We start from the raw sequence: 18741 nt of genomic DNA on the forward strand, positions 1-18741 counted from the left end.
GTAGAATGAGTCCAAGAACGTCCAGATGTGAAAGAATCAGGTTTTCAATATTTATTTCTGAAAACGCCCAAACTTACAAAGTGGGTTTGGCAGAGTATAGTTTCATGATGTCTGTCTGGGTCGTGGTGTTATAGTCTGGCCCACCAATTTGTCAAGGCGTGAGGTACAATAGAACCGGCCAAGTGCGAGTCGGACTCGTGTTCCAAGAGTTCCGTACATTACCCAATTTTTAATGATAATTTTTTATTTTTGATGATTGATTTTTGTTTTTGATGATTTTTTTTTATATGTGAAACGCGAGTGAATTGCCTTTAAAGAACCCGTAGAGGTCGATTCAAAAACTAAGAAATTAATCCCAAAATCCGTATATTAAAAAAAAAATTAGACCTACTTAGTATAGTTACGAAGATAAAAGGCGAAGGGCCTTTTACTTGACGTTGGCTACGGGCAACACCGCCTTCAAGTCCATACAAAGAAAAAAAAGGCGAGGGGGGTATGTTTATTTTTAGGCTATTTTCTTAAATAACTTCTAAACTATTTATTTTAAATTTACAAAAAATATTTGAGATTCCTAATCCAAAGACTCCAAAGAGCAACTTAACATTCGAGTGCAGGGTTCGGCGATTCGGTCTATTATATACTTATATACCTAACTTATACCTAAGATCAGTAACTTCAGATATAACTATAGCTGACTATATTCAAAATCAAAATATACTTTATTCATGTAGGCCTAGCAACAAGCTCTTATGATACGTAATGCGTTGCGAAACCGTTGTTGCTCGGATTTTTGTCATGTGTGGCATCAATGCAGTCAGCAGTAGGTATATAACGTCGTTCTGTAATGAATGAATGAATAAAAACATTTATTTTCAGGCAACTATTGTCCCATAGATAAATACCTTAGAACTAGCATACATATGATTACAAAATATATCTTAAAACTAAAAACACAATTATGGCTGCGATGCAGTTCGCAACCCCGCAGTGTCAGGGAGCCGGCCGCGGAGCCGCCGGAACTTGACACCCTTCGGTCAAAACTCCTCCTTGGTGAAGGTCGCTAGATGGTCTGTCGGAACGCTCAGCACAAAAGATTTAAAATTCACACTGTGTCGAGATTCCAACTTCACGACCCTCAGGATGAATCCGGACTTGGCTCGTACATACTTCACGATCTCCTCGACCTTCGTAAGGTAGTGTACCTAATCGGGACACATACAGCAGCGTCGTCGGTGTTGCAGGATGCAGCAAACATGCTGCAGTAATGCTGGACTGCTGGTGCAGTCTGAATCTGATCGTTACCTTTTAGATTACGACAAAACATTGCCAATTTATGTTACGAGTACGTACGTCGTTTCTCAGAGTTAACTCGTCAATAATATACGTTATGGCATTTTTGCTGTGTTTACACTGTTTATTGGTGATCGTGATGGAATTTAATGGATCCCAAGTAGCGGGCCCATTCGTACACTGATATCAGAATGACATCTAAATGATGTCATACTGATATCGTGCATTTCTGTCTTACTCTGCCCGTACATCTAGTTGCGCGAGCACGCACGATAACTAAACGTTAAATAATGAGGGCCTACCGCGAACCCCGTTTAACGAGTTGCCTCTCTGTCGCATTTGTAAATTCGTACGTAAGTGTGACAGGGAGGCAACATGTTGAACGTGGTTCGCGGTCGGCCCACAGATATTATGATGTCAGCTTGTATGTTCGAATTGGCCTGTAGCTCTTTATCGAACACAAGTTAAAGACGGCTCCTTTTGCGATTTACGAAACTTTCATAATTACAAATTATAAGAAACGATAAAATTATTCTATTATGGGGAAATAATTTGCAAGAAAATGCAGGTTGGTAGTAATAAAATTCATTTTAAACTTATTTTATGTTAACAGCTTACCAAAAAGTTAAGACAAGTAAGCCTCCATCCTTGTAAGTCCTTCGGCGAACCAGCCGAGCGCAGAGGGCCTACCGCGAACCGCGTTCGACGTGTTGCCTCTCGGTCGCACTTGTAAATTCGTAAGTAAGTGTGACAGGGAGGAAACATGTCGAACGTGTTTTGCGGTAGGACCTCACTGAGGCGTGCCCGTGAACGCGGAATTTGCGGATGTTATTGTTATTATTTAACTCCATACCATACTAGATGTCGATAGCGGTTCGCGGAGTAAGTAATTAATCTAAAAAACGTGCGCCTCTTCAACACACGCAACATCCTACCTACCATTTATGTTAGCTTTTTTTTCTCTCAAAAGTAAAAGCCATAATAGACTACCGCACCGCACTCATAAAGGCGGTCGGTAGTCAGTTACAGTTTACAGTGTACATAGTATTAGGTTTTCCTCTTTAATATCGTCGATTTTTTTCCAAATATTTTCTTACCCTTCTTTGCTAGTATGTATCAGTATCATAGGGATGTATTTATCGCAACGGGTAGCCATTTTGCATATGGCCGAAGCCTGTTGCGCTACACGACATAATTTCTCCGTCGAAATTATATTCCGCTATATTATCATATAAAATACTAAAACTGCTAACTACCCTATAATATTTAGGATTCCGTCATACAGGCCCGTTTTCTGGGCGGGGCGTGAGTGACCTCCATAGTTGACGTACCATTTGGCATGAAAACTAGCTTGGTCTAACTATACTTACCTGCCACCGAGTACACCATTATATTTTTTACGTTCTCAGAATAAGGTAAATATATGGCCAAGCAAAACAGTCAAGTGAGCTAACCGGGGACTGGAGGGGTATCATTAGACAAAGGGCACTATAATATTGTAAATGCCTAGAGCTAATTATCAGGTGAACTTTTCGGCTAGGGCTGACGAGTGGAAAGAGTTCATCTGATATTAAATTGACCATAGTAAGGATTAAGATACTGTCTAACTTGTTGCACTGTGTAACATCAGTTATCCAGTTCAGTACAATCCTTAAGCCATGTAATGTGTTTCATTCACTTAACGTTAACGCTGGCAAGGTTAACGACCTCTGAACGTATTTCCTATATTCCACAGATAAAACAACGTAGGTATGTAACTATGTACAAAAACGGTCTAAGTGCACCGAGCAATGCGGTTCAAAAAGCAACCGAAACGCATTGCGATAAGGTATTTTTTCTAATATTATCGCTAGCTGTGAAGTCCGGTTTTGCAGAAAATGGCATTATGTTTAGAGGAAAAATGCGGAACTTATTACCTTTTTCGAACAAGACTGCCGCACTAAAAAGAACAGTTTGAATTTAAATTTTATTGCGTAAGAATATGGTTCACATTGATGAATTTTCCACATGGCCGTTACGATAGGATAGATTGGTCTGTTAAGTTAAAATGCCTTTTTTTTATAGAGGTCACTACGAGTTGTAAGCCCTTTTGATAAAAGAAATAACTTTGTACGAAAACGATTATATGTCGTCCAAAAAGTAATCTTAATGCAACGTGATAAGGTATTTTTTCAAACCTCGAAAGTCCAGTTTTCCCGCAATACGTTTAGAGGAAATTCCCTTTTGCAAGCATGGCTTGCTGTGCTAAAATGGCGCCGTTTTATAGACGTTACGATGAGCCGTAAGCCCTTTAGTTACAGGCTGTAATACAGGCTGTGAAATGGGAAATGAGGTGTGGAGTGTAGACTGTAACTTTTCGTGATGAGGGGTTCGTTGGGTGAAGCGTAGAAACTCGCCGCTGGAACGCGCTGGCCGTCGTGCTGTCTCGAAGTCCGCTATACCTCCATTTACCGGAATATGTGTTGTGTGAAATAAAAACACATATATCTGAGTTTATTTACTGGAGAGTGTTCAGGCAAGTGATAGAGTTAAGCTCTCTGAGTTCTCTGAATATGCTACAAATGGCGCGGGTTTATATAGGAATGGCCGGGCGATTTGTATCTCTGAACTAGTGGGTATTATATGCAGAGTGAATTTTATTTATTTCTGCCAATCTCGTTAATTATAAGCACGTATGAAAGGAGCACGAATCCTAGACTTATAAATAGATACAATATTAAGCACGTATGAAAGGAGCATGAATCCTAGACTTATAACTAGATATAAAACATTCCACGCAATTCATTTGACATAATATGTGAGCACAAAGTAAAACATAATATACAAAAGTAAAAATAGCAACCTAAACGTAAAGACTAATTCAACACATGCATGAACCCTAATAGCTATTTACGACAGTCTCCCCCACGTGTGTTAACACCGTCTTCATGCGCGGAGTAAATGGGGATGAGTCTAGAAACTGGGCGGCGGACGTCACCTGCGCGTGTGCGAACAATGGCCATCCAGGCCAGGATATAGCTGGGCGATTACGCCTCTGGGCCACGTTCCTCGTTACTACGTCACCTTCATGCAGTTTCTTTACGTTTTCTTAGCGAGCAATACGGCTTTGAAAACCTCGGCGGCAACCAGACTACCAGCGGTGGCGCGAACTAACCGTACATTATCAATGAACGATCGCCACGCGGGTGCGAGTGAGACGGATATAGGCCTGTCCCAATCGATCCCTGTCCGCCAAACGAAACGTAACATATCGCGATCTTGCTCTGTTATTTCGATCTGTAAAAACATCTGTTTGACGTCGGCTAACACCGCGATTTTACTTTCGCGGAAGCGCATTAATACGCCAAAAAGTGACTTTAACAGGTCGGGGCCAGCCAACAGCGCGCTGTTAAGCGAACGTTCGCAAGCTGTGGCGGCCGTGTCCCAAACTAATCGCATTTTGCCGCGTTGCGGGTGAAAAGTTGGGAAATGCGCCAGAGGCCACGTCCGGGGTGCCTCGGGGGGCGGTGGCGAGTCTATTTTCTCCGCGTAACCTTTGTCAAGCAACATACACTTTGCATATTCGGCTTTAAGTTTCGCATCGTGGTCTAGCTTTCGTTCTAGACTGTACGGCCGTTGCAATGCTTGCGCTTGGTTATTGGGGAGTTTCTCGTCATTTGACCGCCAAAGTAAGCCCGAGCGATACCTTTGCTCCCCCGGTATCTTTTCGCAGGTGGCTTCTAGTAAATCTAGCGCACGTTGGTCGGGGTCGACCCGAGGCAACTTTTGCGAAACGCCTAATGATTCTACCTCAAAATGCCGTTTCACAAGTTGTAAGGCCTCGTCGTCCGCGGTATTAGGCTTTGCGTGCCCAACCAATTGTACCGCGGGCGCGATTCTGTCCGCAGTTTCGTGTAGCGTCAAAGTCATTGTCGCGCCTTCGTCAAGTGGCGCGAGGGTTTGGACGGTACCTAACGGTTCCGACACCTCTACAGGCATGACTTTGTGACACGTCTGTAGCAGTCTAACATTGAGTACTGCAGGTGCTGCCGGGACTCTATTACCGTTCGCGGACGCGGCCGCGTTTCGACCGTGTAATAGTTTATTATGTCCGGCTTCGCACTGATTCATGCCACACGCGACATATTGGCACCCATAAGGCTTAGGGTGACTCGCGCCTAAACATCTACAGCACAATTTAGCACCCTTTGCCAAGTCCCATCGCTTAGATATAGTCGCGGCTAGAAATTTCGAACACTCACTAACTTTGTGTTCTTTGCCGTTCTTACATATGGCGCACGCATCGCGCGAGACAGAGACAGACGATGTCTGCTGCCTGGGCTGAGCTCTGGTTGACGCTGGCTTTTTCTTTAAATTACCATCGCGGTGCTTTACTTGAGCTACGGTCGATTTATTAAAACGCGATCTATTTCTCGTATCACGTGTGTATGATTCGCGGGAATCTGACTCCGAATCCGAACTATAGTCGCGAAAGGACGCGGGGGCGCGGGACCCAGTGAGAGCGCTGCTCGATCGACTGGGCTCGCGCACAGAGGAAACCGCGCTTCGTTCCCTTCGCGATCTACTAGACGCATCACGGTAGAATGCGGGGGCGCGAGACCCAGAGAGAGCTTGGCTCGATCTTCTAGGTTCGCGCACAGAGGAAACCGCACTCACTGCACTCCGTGATTCGTCAGACGTGTCACGGTAGAACGCGGGGGCGCGCGACCCAGAGAGAGCTTGGCTCGATCTGCTCGGTTCGCGCACAGAGGAAACCGCGTTCACTGCATTCCGTGACCTGTTAGACGGCTTATGTCGGTTTATGCGCTTGGCCGCAGTGCTAATTTCGTTAAGAAACTCGGAAATCGCAACTAACCCGGGTGATTCTACGTTAGACTGCCTGTATTTGGCCCATTCATAGCGCACTATCAGATTCAACTTATCCACGATTTTATTCACGAGCTCAGGCGCGTGCAAGTATTTCTCTTGACGCAAGGATCTAATGGTGGCGACGGCATTCGCTACATGCGCGGCGAATGAGGTTATATTAGAATTGTCTTCGGATAAACGCGGCATGCGTTTAACGTGATGAATTTCCGTAAGAACAATCTCCTCAGGGTCGCCGAACTGCCGTTCCAGCGCTTCCATTATCTCGTACGGATCCTGAACCGTGTACATTATTGATTTTACGGCCGTCCGAGCTTCGCCCTTAAGTGCGCGCCTAATCCGACTGACGTTATTGACGGCACTAAACATGGGCGACGTATCTTCGAACTCTGCCCTAAATGATATCCACTCGGTGATATCTCCGCCGAATGTAGGCAATTCCGGCGGTTTATGGTACATTGGCGCGTAGGTACCGTGCGGTACCTCTACAATGCGCGGGGGTGGTCTGCTAGCCCGATCGACGGCTGCACGCGGCGGCGGTTGCGTTTGCGCGGTCTCTTTCGGCGGCGGGATTTTAACGTTTTCCTTTGCGATCTCGTGCTGTAACCTAGCTTGTCGTTCTACCCAACTTCTAGTCCGTTCTTCGACGGTCGCGTCACTGCTGCCGACAGACTGCGCCTTCAGTTGCGCAACCTGCAGCCGTAAATTTGCAGTGTCGGACTTTGTCTTAGTAGCTTCGACGGTCGCGTCACTGCTGCCAACAGACTGCGCCTTCAATTGCGCAATCTGCAGCCGTACATTTGCAGTGTCGGACTCTGTCTTAGCAACGGCTAGACGGGCTTTACGAACCTCGAGCTCGGCCATTAACACGGCCAATTGATTATCGCGTTCCCTAACCGATTTGCGACTCCTATGTGAATCGCGATTAGACGGCGCCCGCGACGGCGATGGCGGCGCATTGATGTCTTTATTCACTAGCGTACCTAATCTACTACGATTTACTACCGTGGCATCTAACGTTTCCGAGTGTACCGACTCGTTTCCACCGGTAGTATTCGGGTTGCCACTGGTGCCCTTGCTCCACGTATTTGTCTCGCCGGACGTAGTCTTACCGGACGAGGGGGTAGGGGTGTCCATGCTGGCTGCGGGCGCAGGCGGGCCCTTGGTGCGTGGTCGTAGGCTCCTTGCTTCCTTTTCGGACATCTTTCTGGCTGGAACCACTTCACTTCACTTAACACACGCGGGGGTCCCTAACTTGACCTGCCTATATCTATGACTGACCGTTACCGAGCGTAACGTCAGGCCCTAAGCGTAGCGTGGATCCCTCGTGGCACTGAATCTCCCGCAATGGCAAAGTGCAATGCCTAGAACGTTCGAAAGCAGTGTGTGGGTATCAACCATGTGACACATGCAACGAAAGTTGCCAGGACACGTGAGCGGAGGACGACCTACACGCTGCACGGTCCGACCGGCAAGCCGGTAAATGGGTACGGAAAGGTATTGGGGTTGGGTCTGAGCCGAAGCGAACCTCTAGGCCCAGCGCGTTCTTTATTCAGTCTTGCCGTCTGAGTCAAGCAATGTCGCTTAAAACTCAGCGCGTACTTGTTTCTTTTTTGCCGTCTGAGTTAAGCAATGTCGCTTGAAACTCAGCGCGTACGTGTTTCTTTCTTGATTCTGAATTAAGCTATGTCGCTTGAAACTCAGCGCGTACGTTTTTCTATCTTCATCCGGCTTCAAAAGGACCAAACTGTGGAGTGTAGACTGTAACTTTTCGTGATGAGGGGTTCGTTGGGTGAAGCGTAGAAACTCGCCGCTGGAACGCGCTGGCCGTCGTGCTGTCTCGAAGTCCGCTATACCTCCATTTACCGGAATATGTGTTGTGTGAAATAAAAACACATATATCTGAGTTTATTTACTGGAGAGTGTTCAGGCAAGTGATAGAGTTAAGCTCTCTGAGTTCTCTGAATATGCTTTTTTTTTTTTTTTTGGGTGTTCAACTAAGTTAGGAGGTTTCTCCTTTCACTATTGCAATGACGCCGGGGCGTCCCGGAGGGACGCACCGGGGAAAAAGAGGGTGCCAGAGTCCAGAAGGGACTCAGGTCTTTGTTGTGATGATGTCTAAATGAGTCGGTGAGTCAGTCAGAAATAAAAACTGCTTAGGGAAGTGAATGTCAGTAGTCTGTAGATAAGTTAGTAACATGAAATTGGACAGTGGAGCGAAGGATATCAACCCGGATCGTAGGGCGGAGCCGGGGATGACCGACTGACGGGTCCCGAGCTCTCACCCACTCTCCTTTTAGTAATGTTAGGGCGATACCTGCATGAAGGAGCACGCAAGACAGCACCCATTTCTTTAAGTTGAGACAATAAAGAGTCAAATTCTTCTTCTGACACGTTTGTCACGTCAATTGACGGGCCTACGGGAAAGCGCCTAGGCGGATTGAAGGAACCTTTGTTTATGGCTATCGTGAGCTTATCCTCGGGGTCCTTGAGGACATGCTTAGGGCGTCTATCTTTTGAGGCGGAAACTGGATGTGGGGTGTATTTAACCATCTCCCTGATGAGGGGATTGGGGTTGTGGGGTGCTTTATCGAAGTATCGTCTCGATGTCATGTTCATGAAGTGAGCTATAGAAGTTATTCGTAGATCTCGGTGGAGGTCGGCCACTCTGATATAAATCGGAGCGCCGACTGCACTCCTCAGAAATCTATTCTGCAGGATCTGGAACTTTTCGAGACGATGCTTCGATGTGTGTGCGAATACAACACTAGCGTAGGTTAGGATAGGTCTTACACATGTTTTAAATATGGTTAGCTTATTTCTAGTGGCCATTTTGCTACGAGGGTTTATCATTGGATGGAGCCGACCCATGACGAAGGCGGCCCTGTCACGAACGGTCTTAATGTGGGATTTGAAATTTAGTTGCCTGTCAAGGGTGACCCCTAAGTATTTAGTTTTTTCAGTCCAGTTTATGGGCCTGCCGTAGAGTTGGATGGGTGGGTGCAATTCCAGTTGTTTGTTGTAATTTTGTTTCTTTCTGGAGAAGAGAACAGCCGCGCTTTTATCTGGATTGACCTCAATTCTCCATCGGTCAAACCAACTCCCAAGGGAGTCGATAGCCCGCTGGAGAAGCGAGGTCAATCTTGAGGGGATGTGGGAGGAGGCGTAGATTGCGGTGTCGTCGGCAAAAAGGGAATAGTGAACTCCTGGGATCTTGGGGAGGTCGTTAATATAGAGGGCAAAGAGAGTGGGAGACAAAACCGAGCCCTGCGGGACGCCCGCTCTTACCGGGTGACGAACCGAAAGGGTTCCTTCGACTCTGTAGCTAAAGCATCGTTCTGACAAGAAGTCTCGCAGGATGTGTACGAGACTGTCTGGCACTTGGAGCTCAAGCAGCTTGTAGAGCAAGCCACTGTGCCAGACTTTGTCAAATGCTTTAGCTACGTCTAGGAATATGGCTCCTGTTGGAACCCCCTTCCAGTTCGTCAGCCAGTAGAGAATATGTTCTGTTAGGCGATGTACTTGGTGAATACACGAGTGCTGGGCTCTGAACCCGAATTGTTCTTGTATTAGTAGATCTCTGGAGTTCACCTCCTCCAATAACCGTATATGAATAATTTTTTCATACAGTTTGCCTAACGTGTTTAAGAGGGAGATAGGTCTGTAATTTGCTGGCTCATTACTTGGTTTTCCAATTTTTGGTATTCCTATAACTACTGCCACCTTCCAGGCTGCCGGGAAGTGACAGTTAGTCAGGGCAGCATTGAATATGTCTACTAGAATGTTGATCAGGTTGTCCGGGAGTAAACGTAGCAGTCTGTTTGTGATGGTGTCTTCACCCGGAGCTTTTTTCGGTTTTAATTTCATTATTAGGAATTTGACCTCTGTAAAGGAAGTTAATCTGGGGGGGGGATCTTTAGGTGCAGTTGAGAGTCTATCGTCTACCATCTCTTCCACCAGCGGAATATGGTCAGGGTCTGTGGGTTCCTTGCCTGGAGAGCATTGAGATTCTAAGCTGGACGCTAATGTTTCCGCTTTTTCATCGTCAGTGAAGGCTGGGGTCGGGAGGTCAGGTCGGATCAATGGTGGCATAGACACCACACAGTCTGCCTTGAAGGACCTCGCCAGCCTCCAGTACGCCTGGTGGCTGGGAGACAACTCCTCAAGGAAACCGTTCCATCTATCTTCTCTAAACTCCCTCACCCTGTCCTTCACCTGTCTTCGGAGTCTGTTGAGCGTGTTTTTATTTTCAGGCGAAGGAAACCTGTCGTATTCCCTGGTGGCAAAGTTTTTGTTTTTTATTAGATCCCTAATGTCATCTGGGAGACGCCATTTGTGGTCATCTTCAGCTGGTATTTCCTTTGAGCAATTGTCTATGATTTTACGGATGCCGTTAGTGAGGGAAGTAATAGCAGACTCTACGTTACTTTTAGTGGTTAATGGGAGCTGAGAAATTTCGTTCAGAGGGCAGTCTTCCTTGTGTAATTCAATCCCTACGTTGACCCAGTTTGTGACTTTTTTAAGTACCGGTGTATGACTAGCAGGAGACCCTAGGCGGAGGATAACAGGACGGTGATCCGAGTCCATTTCATGGATGACTTGAATGGAACTCACCCTCAGGGCGATACCCTTCAGGCAAGCCACGTCGAGGACGTCAGGTCTGTGTTGAGGATTATGCGGGAAGTGGGTAGGCTCTAGTGGGGCCAACATATCTATGATAGGAGTGGAAAGCAAGAATTTATGTAAGTTTCTGCCATTTGAATTGGTAGAATTGCAGCCCCATTGGCTGTGCTTGGCATTGAGGTCGCCTGCCAGTATGACAGCCTCATCAATGCCAAACACCGCCTCAAGGTCGGATTTTACTATAGCTTTATCAGGAGGAAGGTAAGCGGAGATAATTGATATAGGAGTGTGACCATTTAGAGAAACCCTGCAAGCTGTAGCCTCTAAATTGGTAAGGGATGGGAGGTCAATTGGACTGCAGTGCAAAACACGCCGGTAGTAAATGAGGGTGCCTCCACCTCTAGAACCTACCCTGTCAACTCTGGTGGAGGAGTAGTTAGCTATTTTGGGGGTACTACGACTGGGTTTAAGGAAAGTTTCTTGTATTAGTAGCAGGTCTAATTTATATTCATTTAGAAGGCAGGCTATCTGATCTTTTTTACCAAGAATGCCATTTATATTTAGGAAGCTTAGGTTAAGCGATTTAGGTTTCAATCTTTGGTTTGGTGTATTATACATTATGAGTGACAGGCGAGCATAACTTCCTTACAGTCCTTATTATATTGGCATGTTGCGCCATTATTAAAAGTTGTTGGCCGGGGGAGGCCGCGCTTCTCAGCCGTGATGCTAATAGGCAGACTTCGTCAATATCCAAAGCGTTGGCCAAATCCATAACCAATTGAAGATCCGCAGTGGGATCGCCCATGGGAGGGTTTGTTGGATAAGGCGTGGTTGTGGTAAGGTGGTTGTGGTTTATGGGTACTTGGGGTTGGTTGGGGTAGGGATTCATATGCTGAGAGGATGAGCCTCTCGCTCTTGATGGATTACGCAGGTTAGGGGGCTGAGTCGCTCCCTGGTTTGAGTTAGGGGTATTAGCGGTGTGATTACCCTGCTTTTGATCAGATAAGGTTGATCTAGGAGTTCTGAGGGGGGGGTAGTTGTTGTTGAATTGCCGATTGGATTGGTGAAGAGATCCATGTTGAAAATGTGGTTGCGAATGAGCTTGGTGAGGGCTAATGCGTGAATCGGAGAGAGGCTGGTGACCCTTTTGATTTAGGTTTTGAAGGGGCTGGGGGGGGAGTGGGTGTGGTTGACTTTGCGAGAAGTTCATGACTGATTGCGTGTTTGGAGTAGGGCGTTGCCAAGCGTTTACAACTTCTACAGGGTTTGAGTTGGAGGTAAATTCCCTTCTGGATTTAGATTGTTTGGGAGGAGGGGCTTTAGGGCATTGTGTAAAACTAGCCACGTGATCTTGTTTACAATTACAGCAATGTGTAGGATAGAGGCCTGTATTTGGGTCCCTAATGCGGTCACATTGATCGGTAGAGTGGGATTTTCCGCATTTGACACACCTCGGGGAGAGCAAGCAGTGTTTATGAGTGTGGCCCCATCTTTGACAATTATAACATTGCGGAGGGCGGAGACTTCTATGGGGGGGTTCTACCTTGAGCCCGCTGAGTCCGCAAATTGCCTTTACGTTGAATGCTTTTCTACCCTCTGCAGTTCGTTCTGAGACTACTCTGACTGCGTTAAACGGCTCGCGCTTAGGGCCTTTTAGCATACGATGTACTTCGAGTACTGGAAGGCCCTGACTCCTCAGGTCTTCCATGATGTCATTGAGCTCCATAGAAACGGGGAGACCCAGTATAACAGTTTGCAACTTCTTCTCCTCCTCTGGCGGGTAGGAGAAGAAACCGTCGACAAGCAGACGTCTCCAGGACCAGTATTGAGCCGGGGTTTGTGTTTGAATAAAAAGAAAGGTTTCTTCTGTGTCTTTGTCGATACCTATGTTGGCATAAAGGTAACCTAATTTAAGTCTTTGAGCCTCTTGAGAGAGTCTCTTCCATCTACTGGGGTCCTCAACCCCTATGAGCGGCGGTTTTTTGATTTTTGTAGGAATTTCTTTTGGTTGGGTCTCGGTAGCCGAGTTGGGCTGGCGGGGGTCACTACCGTCGGTGTTGACTTTGCTAGCAATAGGGAATTGGTCTTGAGGTAGTGATTCAAAGCTGTTCTGTGTTTTGGTGATATTGTTATTAAGGTATACACTGTGGCTAGTTGATTTACTGTTCTTAATATGTTTACTGTGGTTTGTTTGGGTCATACTCGTAGCGGGACCTGGCTTTGAATTTAGACCTGCTTTACGCTTACGTCTCACTTTTTTACCTTCAACTAAGGTGAAGTCATCATCAGAGTTAAGAGATTCGTAATCCATGTCAGAATAGTATTTGGTGTTGTCAGAAAAAGCGTCTATTTGTGTGGTGCTTGTTTGAGAGATTTGTGTTAAGTCACATTGCGATTGGGACTGAGTATTTGACAGTACCTGGGGCGTGAAGGGGGTTGGAGGGGCGGGGGACACAAATATATTATTGTCATTGGATAGGGTGTTAGGGTAATTACCATGTGTATTGGTTATTTCATGGGTGTGGTCTGTATCTACCTCAGAAGGAGGTGAGCGAGAACGTGATCGTGAACGCGGAGCTGGAGCGCTACGTGCGCTCGTATTTGAGCGGGAGCGCTCTTGCGAGCGGGCATATGGGTGCGAGCGGGATGACACGCTCGCGCGCCGAGGCGCGTCAGAGGGGGACAGCGCTCGCGCGCCGTCGCCGGAAGGAATGTCCGGGTTGCCCGTTATTCTTTTAGTTTTATTCCGCCTAAGCGCTTTTATGCGAATTATTTCGTCACTATTGATGTTATTGTCTTTTAGGGGTGCTGTCTTACCTGCCTTATCCTGTTCAGGTTGTTTCGATGATGGTGACTGCTCCGCGATAGCGGCAGGTGGTTTGGAGGAGTCCTCACCAGCGGCCGCCTGGTTTTTTGATTGATGGTCCCTCCACTGTTCAATTAAGTGAGGGTAATAGAAGCTAATGAAATCTTCGAAAGAGGGCATTTTGAGAGATTTTTAAAAGGAGTCTCTGTCTCTAATATTTACACTCACGCACGGCAAGGTGGCACTTGGCACTGGAAAGAGTCACTGTCTCAGGTGGTTTTTATAATAGCACTGCAATCCTTTATGACACACACAGGCACACGGAGCAATGCTCGACGTGGCAGGGCGTAAGAGAACCAGCACGCGGAGCCAGGCTCGACGCGGCGGTAAGCGAGCGGTTTTCGGTAATTACGTCAATGCACGCGTGCGCTCGGCGCGGCGTCCGGAGCGGGAATCATCATTTTTTCTATTTTTTTTCATTTTTTCATTTTCTCTGAATATGCTACAAATGGCGCGGGTTTATATAGGAATGGCCGGGCGATTTGTATCTCTGAACTAGTGGGTATTATATGCAGAGTGAATTTTATTTATTTCTGCCAATCTCGTTAATTATAAGCACGTATGAAAGGAGCACGAATCCTAGACTTATAAATAGATACAATATTAAGCACGTATGAAAGGAGCATGAATCCTAGACTTATAACTAGATATAAAACATTCCACGCAATTCATTTGACATAATATGTGAGCACAAAGTAAAACATAATATACAAAAGTAAAAATAGCAACCTAAACGTAAAGACTAATTCAACACATGCATGAACCCTAATAGCTATTTACGACATGAGGCTTGAACGATAAAAGGCCAAGGGCCAAGGACATGGGTAATGTGGTGATAAGGATAAGAATTATAAGCATTTACAAATAGGTTTTTCAAGGTTTACCATTCGCTTTGATGGCTGTGGCGCCGCCCATATGGCTATGGAATACTTTTACTAAGCATATTCTACATCACGACTTATTTTGTTTAGTTAGGTAAGTAGGTAAGTACATATTTATTTCCGACGTTTGATAAGGTAAGAAATGTTAATGGTACCGATGTGCAATGTGTTTATAGTTGTATTAATTTAATATTATAATGGCTTCAAAGTCTTTTAGTTTGAAATAGCCCTACATGTTGTTCCCAATAGCCCCAACAACGGCCTTTCTATAGAAAAATCACTCGCTTATGCTAGGCAAAGATTGCTGTTGCAAACACACACGTGGTGCCTTGGGGGCTAATTCAGATAGGATATATACGATACCGATACGTACATGACGCAAATATATGAAACATTCGAAAAGCAACAACTTAGGAGGCCGATTGTGATCTAAAATTTTAGTTAATGTATTAAATTTGTTTTGATACGACGTTGAAAATAGGGAATGCAAATCGGTTATTTTTTGTATGGAAATAACTGCGGTTTCGGTTAATAACCGATTATTTCCATACAAAAAATAACCGAAAATAACCGATTTGCATTCCCTAGTTGAAAATCACACAAAATGCAATCAGAGTCGAAATTAAATCACGAAGAATTAAAAATCATATTTTTAAATCTAAAAATGCCTCCAGGTTCTACAGGGTGAATAACGTTGTGAACAAAACGTTAGTGAACAAAACGCAACTTGCACTAATATGGAAAAGTGATAGAGAGAAATTAGTCATAAATCTTAGCAACCTCTTGCAAATCTCTGTTAAATTTGGTCTTTATCTAACAAAAAAGAAATGTTATAACGTCGAAAGGGACAGACGATTATGAATGGTTTGTTAAAAATGTAAGTAAAAATGGTGGAGTCCAATTGCGTAATTACTGACATCTTTCTCCTTTTACGGGTTCAATTAGAAAACTAGTGCGAAAATGTACTTTATGGCATGAGTATAAGGTATACATTTATATGTGTTTCCTGATATAGGTATGTAATATAGGGTTTTTTTTATTTTTATTTTTTATTGGAGAAACAACAGAAGTAGGCGACAGGATAATAGGTTACATTGATAGGTACATATATTATTGAAATGAACACTTACTTCCTTAAACGCTCTCACTAAAACATACTTAAAATAAACGGACTTAACTAAAACGTACCTTTACAGACAAGTTAACCAAGTCTTGTAGACCATACTTATGTGAGTTATAATACTTATAATATTTGTTATTGACGGTTGTGCGTAATACAGTTTTACACGTGTCACACTTCTTCCGTTAAATGAGGAAAATAAAGAGTTTGCCTTGAAAACATTTCGTGCGGAAAAGTTGACTTTTACAGAAGGGCCAACTTGAACGTCGAAAATCGAAACTTCGTTGTCTGTCTCTATTGATCTTGCACATTTTAAAGGAAGATCGTTTTTCGATATTCGCGGTAGTTCCTCAGGTAAGTATCTGTAATAGCTACGAAAATTCCAAGTAACACCTCTCTCTGCAGCTGACTGTACGTCATTATCATTGTGATTTCTGATTGACGTTGCTAATTGTAACAACATAACTAAATTCGCAATACATTGTGTCTTAGAATTAAACTTTAAAGTTTATTATAAATCAAAACAAAAGTTATAAAAGTCGCTGAACAAATGTTGGTCATCGAAGAGTAGGTAGCCTAGAGTTAAATTTTTTGCTCGTATTACAGGCTACACCCGGTATGTTCCGCCCGTTGAATATTATACATATCCAATACACAATTTTCCCGCTTGAAAAAAAAGTTGTGATTGGCTAAAATAAAATTCTAATATCTGGGAGACCGAGCTTTCCTACGAAAACATATAAAAACTCAAAAGTTTTTCCAGAGATAAGACCTAGCTAGATCGATTTTTGGCCCTCGTAAACCCCATATAGCAAATTTCATAGAAATCGTTAGTGCCGTTTCCGAGATCCCCGAAATATATAATACCTATAAATAAACAAGAATTGCTTGTTTAAAAGTATAAGATAGATAAATAGATATATCAAACATCTTGCGTGGCATTACAATATTAATGTTGTCAAGCTGCGCGCATTACAGTTGAGCTCGCGGGACAATACACGTGCTGGCTGCTGGGGTCTATTTTGAGGGTCTATTTTCAATCCATTCTTTATTGTAGCCTGGGTGACTGTATTATATTTTAAAGTATTTAAAATGAGAATGTGGTTCTATACAAAAAGATCTCAGTCGGTTAAGGTTTTCAAACAAATTACTCACTGTGTGTTTTAAATGTTTTAATGGGGCATTGAGCGCGTTGAAGTTTTATATAAAGCAAATTAGAAAACAATTTATACTAAATAACTTTACGTAGGAAATATTTACCCAACGTAAATTGCTTTAATACGATTAGGTAATACATGTAAAAGCAAAGTAATAACCAGGAGACTGTAGCTTACATATCTTATTGTTTTAAAAGGCTGAGGGGCCGATTCGACTGCTTTTAATCATAATTGGAGCATTATAAATTGTTTTTTGGATTCGATTCGAGATTCGAGCCCTACACCCCAGCAGGGGGTAACAGGATGGAAAGAAGAAGAAGAAGATAAATTGTTTTTTGTCAGCAAACGAATTTATTTTTTTAGACAATGTATATAATGTATTTTTATCACTTAGGTAAATATTTTATTTTTAGATCAAGTAGGTACTAGAATTTTCTTACTAAAGTGTCCCGAGACTAAAGGCCTCTTTTTTGAGATTCGGTTACCTAAAGATATCGCCGGCAATGCCGGGCATTTTTAGAATGCAACCGCGGCATCAGCAAATTGTTACGGTAGATTTTAACTATTTTAAGTAAGAACAAAGTTCAACAACTGAGCCTGATTACCTACGTTACAAAATCAAGTGGCAAATGTCCTTCTGAATGTCATGTTTGTCAAATCGTGTTTTCCTCGTACGAATTAACCTTAGTAAGTTAGTAATAGTAGTACAGTTCGTTTTATTTACTATCACCTGTTGTCTCTGCTTGGTTGTTCAGTCGTTTGTATTTGGACTACTTATGTTACTAGCACAATGTTTGAATGAGCTGAAATTTTGCAAATTACTGTATCATATCTAATCCTAAACAAGGCTTAATTTCCCCTCTGAGTTAGAAGGTCTGATGGCAGTTGTTTTCGTAAAAATCTACGCCAATTCTCGGGATTAGTTGCCAAGCGGACCCCAGGCTCCCATGAGCCGTGGCAAAAAGCCGGGATAACGAGAGGAAGATACTGACTGTATCATATCTGATGATGATGCCGGTAGATGGCTAAGTATAGGTAAGTATGTAATTAATGTAACTTTTATCATTTTCCACTATCCGAAGATTGACTGGAAGAGATTGCTACATGTGTCATTTAAATTTATTGTTTTAGTTTTGATGTGTGCAATAAATTGAACCATATTGTGAACCATAAAAATGTGCGTTAGTAGGTAGGGAATCGCGGGAGTCCTACTCGCCTTTGTTTTATCACTGACAGACTAACGATTGATAAGTACGTATTAAATTGACGAGAGGGAGGGCCAAAGACTTGGCGCAAAATGTAAGTAGTGTCAGTGGCGGATTTGTAGTCTTTGCCGCCCTAGGCCCCAGGGGCCCTGTAGCCGCCCCTTTATCAGCACCCACCATATTTACTACATTTTGAGTTATTTCTTGTTATCATCAGCAAATTTTTTGTCATAATTTGCCGCCCCTAATATCTTGCCGCCCTAGGCCCGGGCCTACCTGGCCTTAGGGCAAGTCCGCCAGTGATAGGTGTGCACTTTTTTAGCAGTTTGTACTCCAATGCTTCACGCAGGTAGGTACGTTAGCCGCGAATACTGGGATATAGTCCACCGACTGTACCGATGCAGTTTCCAACATTACGGCAAGTCGAGCCGTCCATCAACCCACTTAAATACCTTACCTAACAACTAAGTGATAGGCGAAGTGATAACGTGTTTCAAAACCAAGGGTCCGCACCAAAGTATCGACTTTTCGTTTCGCCAGAACTGAATATTCATAACCTGCGATACGGCCGGCTCAGCAGCTGTCAAGCTTTCCGAGGCTCCCTAAGTCGTGACACCACCGCATCGATTAGACTCGAACGGGCACAGTAATCGAGTAACACGGTTACGAAACTATAAAATATGGAGTTAAGTTACGTTACGTGCCTATCTGTGTATCTGTGGTTGCGAATTTG

The sequence above is a fragment of the Cydia fagiglandana genome, chromosome 5 (assembly GCF_963556715.1).
Source record: "Cydia fagiglandana chromosome 5, ilCydFagi1.1, whole genome shotgun sequence".
NCBI classification, from domain to species: domain Eukaryota; kingdom Metazoa; phylum Arthropoda; class Insecta; order Lepidoptera; family Tortricidae; genus Cydia; species Cydia fagiglandana.